Below are 9,155 nucleotides of genomic sequence, written 5' to 3'. Positions count from 1 at the left end.
TCAATGTATACTTGTTCTATCTTCAACATCCATCCTGTTCCTTTGCTCCTAGATAATTCCTTGATTGTATGGTTTACTCGCCGGTCAGGATAAACCTTATTCAAACGTTTGTACAAATACACCGACGATGTTACGGTCTGATAAATAGTCGATTAAATAATTACGCGGCATCAATGAACCGAATTATCCAAGTAATTAACGGCGGTTCCGTTTCTAATAAGCGAATAAGATACGGTGCTTTTTTACAAGATCAAAGGCTTCGACTTTCCATGAGATAGCAATATACTGAAACTTGGAATTTGATGTTTGCTTATAGATACGGGGCATGTTAAACTTAAAAATTCTTTTCAAGAACTGAATTACGCTAGGCTAAAGACAAAACCAACAATTGTACTTTAAGTACGTACTCCGATAGATGATGTCAACGTTAAAGTCCAATAATTCATTAGTTTCGTCAGTAGCCAATTTACTGTCTCAAAATTAGATTCCATTGAAGAGTTAAGTTGTATTAAAATCCTCGCAGTAAACTATTAAGAATCGACCCTGGTAAAAATTTAATTTCGAAATACTATTTCGTAAAAATTGTATGCTCCAAGTTTACATATCTGTGTATATTGAAATAACATTTCAGTTTTGTAATTAGTGGTATCAAGATTATTAATCAAAGACACAAACGTCAAGTCGGTTGTAATATTGTATAGAGTTCCTAATAATATAATTATAATTTTACAATTTTTACTTTAATTTTACAATAGTCCGAACTATTTATTTAAGTAAACTATGATAAATAAAAGGAAATTAAAGTATCTCCGTTCATAAATGGGAAAGGGAACTGAAAATCCACCTTAATGAGGAAAAAATAAGGGAAGAAATGAAAGAGAGCAAACAATCTCGATAAACAATCCAATTAAAAGATCTCTAAAGAAGAAACGAGAGACAAGGTGATCGCGATCTCAAGACATTAACGCGGCGGAATCGATCGATGCTGTGAAAGCGGTACTAGACGCGAGCTAATTAACACCGGGAACGGAATCAATCGAGCCAGATGTTTATCGAAATTTATCGGCGCGACACTGGCGAACCGGTGGGTAGGCGAGAGAGAAAGACAGTGGCGAGAGGCGATCGGTGTCGGGATAAAAGGTTTCGGGGCGGGTCGATTCACATTCAGCATTTGGCGCATGCTTCCACCCTCGAGTCGTATTTCAGGCCCGTGCAAACCCTATGAAAAGCCCCTCCTGCCGGCGTGATATCGATTGATTTACAGTCGAAAGGTGGCCATCGTTGATATCAAACCAGCCACGCCTACGTTTATATCGTGAACGCGATATGCGTGTGTTGCACGGTGAGTGGTGTCGGTTAACGCACTTTATACATCATTTAACCTCCGCTAGCGTTGTTCCAACCTCCCTTGTTACGTGTCTCCCACGAATCGTTCAAAAGATAGGTCGTGGACGATCCTTACAAGTATGAGAAACTCGCGACGTTTATACGAATTTGTCCTTGAAAATTGAAAATTCGTAGCAGAGTCGAAGCTTTTAAGTCAACTTGCCGATGAAAAGTTGAAATCATGTTGAAGTTAGATAGTCATCGTTAGGGTCGGAAATAAGAAGATTGGAGACAGAGTTCGTTGACGTTGGAGAATAAATAATTTCATTGGTTTCTTCGTATATTGGTGTGCCCATTTTTCTTTTTCGATAATGGAGCCTAAAGGTTGTCGGCCAAAGATCGTCCAGGATGTCCGAAGGATCAGCCTCGCTTTCGGGAACGTACCTGGTAAGTAATAGACGACATTAACGTACCGATGCCGACGTCGCGATGACTAATAAGCGACAATTATTTTTTTTTACAAGAACTGATGGTCGGAGACGGACAGAAGTTGAGTACCTGAACCATCCCGTAATATTTCATCGGTTGAATTTAAACGATATCTCGTGAACATCAAACGTAGGCTCACCTCCATCGATTCTCATAAATTCGATTACTTACACGTATATTCTGAAATAAGTCATTGTAATTAAACTTGACAACCTTAAAGTGAGTGTAAATCATAATACGCAGTAACAAATATTTCGTGCAGTCTCTCCTTCGCATTCGACGTATACGTAAAAATAAATATTTGGCCCTGTTTGTAATGCGATACGTCACTCGTAAGTTATGGAAATATTCGATGCTCGGCGCCTAGTAACGCTTGACTCCAAAATATATTGTCGATTGCTCGGAATCGGGAGGAAAGACCGGCAACCGATACGTCCCTGTCAGATTATAATCGCGCCACTTGACAGACTCGCGCTTCTGTCTGTCCGGCAGACGTACATGGCCCAAGTCGAGACTACTTATGGGTGAAGCGAGCCGCGAAGCCACACAAACGGTTCTTGGTGGCTCCTTTGTCCCGGAATCTTTACAAATGAGATACAACCAGGGAGAAAAGTCAGAGGCACGTGAGGAGGCAGCAAACATTAACCCTGTGACCGACCCGTTCGACATTCCTGAGCAACCGTGAGCGCCTTCTGTAACGCGACGGGGACAGGAACCAGCCTTGGGAGCTTCGAGCCTCGAAATTATGCATCCGTCTCGAGAACCGTCAGCATACCGTGATTCATTTCACGTTGACGTATACTCCGCCACTTTGGAATAGTCGATGAAACGAATAGGGATTAGATGTTGACCGTAGATGCTCGTGTTACCGATTGAAACGTCGATGATGCGCGTTAAACAGATGCGGCTGGAATAATCCCTGAATCGTTGGGAAACAAATGGTTTCCGTTTCACGGACGCCATTTGATCCTCTTGAAAGACAATTCTGTTTCGTTGTTTCAACGTATGCGCGTTTCCCTTTTATGCATGCAACACGCTGCATATTACCTGGTTCGCTCGAACTGTTTAGAAAAAGAACCAGATGCAAATTCGTCGGAGATTACCGGTCAGTTTGGTTCGGCCTCTGTTTACATACGAGATCGGCCCAACAGAACGAGCCGATCCGGAGGCAGCGGTATCGGTCTATCTTGTGCCATAAATCGCATGCAAATCGCGCGTGGGCCATGGGACTCAATAAAGTAATGCGGAAGGGAATTATTGAGCCTGCTAATCAGCCGTAAATAACGTCCTAGAATTCTCTAGTTGCGCGCCTCGGACACCAGATAAGCACCTAGAGAAACGGAAAAAAGTGAAAATGGTTTATAGATAAGGGGACGCGCGCTATCAATCGACGTTGCACTTACCGTGCTTGCATACCTCTCGACGCGTTCTTGGCGTACCATTGATATATTCGGACGCCAGCTCGCAGCTTTCGTTTGATCGTATCTTAATTGCATGATTTTTCACAAGATTGTAGGTATTTATTGGTTTATTCCGCTTTTCGTTTTTCTTCGTTATCCCTTGTCTCTTTATCAGTGTATTATATTCACGATCATTTCTTTTGCTGCTATTTTGTGGAAGTTGCACATAAAAGATTGTCTCTAATCTTTAACTCCGTTTCGAAAATTTGCTTGTTTCTCTAAGTTCCCTAATTTTTTTCTATATATTCAAAAAGCTTAATCCTTCGATTTGTTCCATTATTGAAATTGCCACCCGATAGAATTGTGCGGCGGGTCAGCTACGCGGGATTAAGAGAAGGATAATAATTCGTGGCGACCGTGAGAGATCGGTAGACCGAGATCTTCAAGGATGATCGTCGTTAGTGAACGGGGCATTAGTCGTACGGTAGCCGATGCCGATGGATACGCTCCACCGTCAGTGGGGAGCCAACGTGGAAAGCAGCGTCGGGAGATCTGATGGTGACGGGTATTAAAATTAATGGTCAACCGTGCACGCTGACGTGTCACCTTATACCTCCATGCGTCATTTTGATTGACCAATAAATTATCTCGTGGAAGGTCTCGCGCGTGCTTGACCATCGCTGTTCTCGCGGTTCTTTGCTCATTCAAGTAAAAGTCTGACCGTTGTGTAATTTGTTGGTCGTTTCACGCGGTGAAACGAAGGCATACTTTTACGAGCTTGAGGAGTCGATAAGAATCTTCGTAGAAATTTCAAATAAACACCAAGGTATCTCTTAGTATATGAGAGATGTACATGATCATTTTACTGAAAATTTATTGAAAATCACGAAATTAAACCGAAGGATAGATTACACAAACACATCAGTAACTGATTATTACATGCACATCAGAACATAACTTAAAAGTAGAATTTTGAATATTAAATCTAGGTATGGTAGTAAGTTAGGGTTACTTGTGCCAATATCTTCAACATCTTAAAATTTAATTTTTAACTTTGCATGGAATAATCAAATGAATCAAATGATGAGAAAATATCATACATGCTTATGCATGAGAAAATGATTCAAATAGACCTATGGTGGCCCTATTTGAATTAACAAGGATATATCACGTCAGTTAAAAAGAGCTAAATAATGTGTTTTCAAATGTAAATCTTAAAAATTGTTGGTAAACAAAATAATTTGACGAATTACTTAGCTTGACTCAAATATCTCTCCCTTATCCTATAGCAAGAGAATCAAGGTGCAGGTTCAATAATAATCTCATGGCGACACGACGGTTCATTCGTCGCATGTATCGAAATAAACGGACAGCAGTTTTGCTTGTGATAGAGTAACAATAACGAACTCTCTGTCTCGTGAATTTCCCCGAAACAGCTTGAAGCAGGCTTTAATGGCTTAATCCGCATGTTCCGGCAACTCGATGTGTGGGCCAGCGGGTCGATGGTCCCCTTTGAAATTTTCTTTTGCTGCTGGTCCCCATGGAAGGCGCGTTACCGGCCACCGATGGGACAAAACTCGAGAGCGCTGCCTTGTTTTTAGTCGCACCACAGGCCAAATGACCGGGACGCGGCACTCTCATGCATGAATGCAACGTCAGCTGCCATCCCGGGATATAGCGAACTCTTCATTAACCGTGCAAGGGGTTACGGAGAACGAAACGTCGTCTTCGCTCGTGAAATGGTTCCCTGATCCTTAATATTGTTACTACGTCTGCCGCCAGTAAATCTGAATTTTAATTGGACCGCGATAACATATGGATGATGAAAGCCATGATGTATCTGAGAGTAATAAGAAAGGTTGTCATCTTCTGTATAAATCTGTAGTTGTACGTTTCTATCATTTGAATTTCAATGTTCAACCTGAAAAAAAGAAATTCAAATGAAAATATGAACAATTTAACGATTTCTTAAGACACTGTCCGTGAACTGTGTGCAAACAGATGACTACAGTAAATGATATCACATAACATATTTCACAAACATATTTACGAACAGTATGCAAAAAATATAACAAATAGATAACGAACTATTCATATATTGCTTGCGAGTATTAAAATTCAAGTGGAAAAGTATTAAAATTACAGCACTAACAGACACACTTTCGTATTACGTCTACAGATTTCCTCTTATGAAATCTGGTCTAATTTATTCCAAACCATCGTTACTATCGATCGACACGATGCTCAGTGTGAATAGAGAAAGATACTGGTAAGACGATTCCGGACTGTCGACGATTCACTCCCCGATTCCATGACTTTAACGAAAATTAAGTGAGATAGGTCCAGACGGGCCAATGCTTTTTGACAGCGGTCAAACTCTCTGCAGGGATCATAGGATCGGTCGACCCGTATTTAGTTTCCTAGTGTCATGTCCACCTTTACGCATCCGCGCCTCTCGACAAGTCCGAACTCCAAACATGTCTGGCCGTGGATACTCTCGCGCGTCACAGCTCTATTCGACAATCGGAACCAGTTTTAAAACCTAAGCCACGCCAACTTTTATGGATTATAGAGAGATCGACCAGGGGAATTATAAGGAGCTGTCTTGTTTCCCAGATAGTTTCAATTCTGAAATAGTTTCGTTTTCATTAGCTTGTTTAATTTCATTAGTTTGCAAATAAATTGGAGTAGAGTTACTTCGCAGCTGCACTAATCAAAAAGTCACAATTTAAATTCGTCGAAATCAAATTGTAACTGGAATTTATATAAAAAAGATTCATTAATTCCCTACCCCCTCCCATTACCTATTTCATTAATTCATTTAAATAAATATCGATAAGATAAATGAAGTTCTACTGTATTTCAACTTTTAATAATAGACAATTTAAAATATCTGAGAGAAGATCGTCAAGATCCTCTTAAAGCGTATGCAAAAGTTTCCTTCGGGATCATCGTGAAAAAGGTTGCATGGAGCAAGTTCGCCGTTCTAATGAACCGCAGTTTCGGTCTGTTATTCGTGATCTCGATACAAATCTGAACGGTTGTGCAAAAATTCGCGTTAGATCGAGGAACGACGAGAAACGAGAAGGAATTCCCGAATCCGTGGTAGCCTATAGGTGGATGAGTCACCACCTTCAGGATCGAGCGTAGAAGGTAAAGAGCCGCGGCGAGCAAGAGAGGAGAAACGAGAGAAAAACGAACATGAGAGGAGCTGAAGAGAACCTTCAAGTGGTGGGGACATCGTGGTAGAGTGGTGGTACCGGTTGGAAAGAGTGGAAAGGGAGAGGTGGGATTCGAACCCCGGGACCACACACGACGCTCCACGCGTCTGCGACTCGGTTACATTGCTTAATTGTAAACGGCCCAGTGGTTCTCAAGTTCTTTTCTCAGGTTATACATTTTAACTCTTCTCAAGTTATTTTAAGATAGAAATTCTAAATTCTTTGCAATTAGTATGTTCGTTGCTACATGCACTGCTCTTCAAACATTGACTAATTGGACAACAATACGAAATAAATTCAAGGAATAGAATAGAAATTCTAATTCCTCTACTGCGTACTAAATGTTCCGTTCTTTTCAACATTAATTAGTTTTGGAGCAATGTTTATACCATTACCAATAAAATTTTAACGTCGAAGAATTATAATAAAGTACCAAAAAAGTTATATGTTTTTGTTCATTTTGAAACCAAAGAACCAACGAATAAGTCTGTAATAAAGTATCAGAAATTACAAGATAGAAGGTAAATCCCCTTAATGAATACAAATTAACGAAGAAATTTCAATTCATTCAAGAAAAGAAGAAGCCATCAGTAAATGGCGATTCGTAGCATTTGTTAGTCAGAGTTGAAGCAGGTGTTTATGAAGATTTTAATCATATTCGATCGACGAGAATTCGAGGAGGGCTCGCGTCAGAAGTATTCGGGCAATGATAACGAACAAGAGTTCAGAAGCCTGATTTCTTATCTGCAACATCGTTAATGCCATCGATTGTTCCCTTACGGCGCGGCGGTTCCAACTAATTAAAACCAGAGTCTCATCGAGTCTTCTTCGTTCTCCTCTTTTACCTCGTGGCTTCCGCCGGTCGAGTTGTGACCTCTCCCTTTTCTCTACTTTTCGGCATTCCTCAAACATTATTCCGTCCTTCTTTCTTGGATGTCTAGTGTCCGCTTAATAGGCTTACATAACGTTATTGAAAAAGGCCTCGGCAAAATTCATTTCACTTTAATGCGTGCACGGAATAACGTATCTATTTACCTAAATCCCACTTGGGTAATACATGATTCGTTTAAACGATTTTATTGCTGAATAGTCCTTAACCCATAGAGGCTATCGTCGAAAATAATTATGGTAATTTTATCGTAAGCAAAATTTCAATTCGTACATATCTTTTTATTTTACAAATCGACAAAGTCAAACTAATGCAATTGTATTAGATGAAAGGTAGAAAAATTATTGCATGCAACAATTACAAATAGCATTCCAATTATACGCTTATAGGATGATAATATTAAACTAAAATTTACATGGCGTAAAATTTAAGGATTTGTTTTGTAGATTATTCGTGATAGTTAACTATTCGTTATGATCCTTTAAAAATAATGCAAAAATATAATATACAATCTTTGATACATACGTAGAACGTTTTTGTAAATGTGGAAGAAAGGACAGGCAACAGAAGACTTCTTCAAATCCCCATGCTTTTGTAGTACCATTATCTTGAGGAACCTCTGAAATCCCGTCAGCGATTCCCAAGTGATTTTCTTAAATCTTGCCTGAAACATTTCGAATAATACCATTAGATACGATACTTTATTCCATTCTTAAAATCGAAGTCAGATCATATTCCTATGGTGTAACATAAACATCGATATAGAATCGACAACTACATCAACGTTTCATTTATAACGATATTTTACAAAATTACATGTGTTATAAATGTAATCAACTATATAGCATTCATATTTGAGACGAAATTTAAATATACTTTGCAATTTATTGTTATTTATATTGTCTTCTCATAATAAATTAATTTATAGAAATAAGTCATTTATCTCCTGAGGATTGAATATTTATATTGAATAATGAAATTGAGAAATTAATAAAACAATGAGGTTGATGAGTACGGCTTCTAAAAGACACATTTATGGCGATATTCTTATTAATGGTTATATGTATTAGTCGATGTAAGAAGAAATAGCAAGCTATTATTATTATTAAGTTGCTAGTCGTTATTGGTTATGTGTCTTATTTGATATAGAAATAAATCATGAAGTAAAATAAGTCACATACTTGTTTATATGTTTAGATCTCCAATCAATTGGTTATGTCGATTTCGCTAGCGTCGTGAATTCTGTGTTGTTGACCAACCGACATGATTCTCCACAGCGTAGTAAATTTTCATCGACTGCCGCCGCCTCGAGCATCAAAAATAACTCCAACAAATTTCTGAAATCACCTGTGACAAATAATAATTAAACTGTCAGACTCTTAAATAATTTTGAGCAATTAAGAAATTACGCACTTTCTCGATGTTTACCACCTGACTGACGTTCTGCGCATCCTTCTGCGCATCCTTCTGCGCAATTAACGTTCCAAAACGCGTTCTCAATCAAATTACCTAGACTTTTGCCTGAAATACGGTCTACTCGCGTGTCAGTGTGTTTGTTACGTGAAGTCAACAATAGTAAACTCGCGAGATGACGATACGAATCAAACGAAAAGGTATAACACGATACACCATACTAAAGTTTACTCCCATCTTGCAGTAATATCATTACAATCCGCATTGTTTATTATCCGTTGTAAAATATGGTCTACTAGTAAGTACATAATATTGTAGTAGATACTTCTTAACGATTCATATATCAATATGTTTATTTTCGTGAAGTGATATCAAACACGTGAACACTAACGAAAGATATAACGCCATAGATCACGT

General features: G+C 38.9%; 1 long non-coding RNA gene across 1 annotated transcript; it reads right to left on the bottom strand.

Moving 5' to 3' along the window:
* Window positions 1–3,245: 3,245 nt before the first annotated feature.
* On the bottom strand, window positions 3,246–8,837 carry LOC125384648. Its single transcript, XR_007224686.1, has 4 exons — window positions 8,739–8,837; window positions 8,507–8,672; window positions 7,851–7,989; window positions 3,246–5,136 (listed from the first exon to the last, which is right to left on the bottom strand). It is a non-coding gene; the product is annotated as an uncharacterized LOC125384648 (long non-coding RNA).
* Between the last annotated feature and the right edge of the window lie 318 nt (window positions 8,838–9,155).

Source organism: Bombus terrestris, chromosome 1, assembly GCF_910591885.1.
Source record: "Bombus terrestris chromosome 1, iyBomTerr1.2, whole genome shotgun sequence".
NCBI lineage: Eukaryota > Metazoa > Arthropoda > Insecta > Hymenoptera > Apidae > Bombus > Bombus terrestris.
Note: the sequence above shows the minus strand (reverse complement) of the source record. Positions and strands in the feature narration are given on the sequence as shown.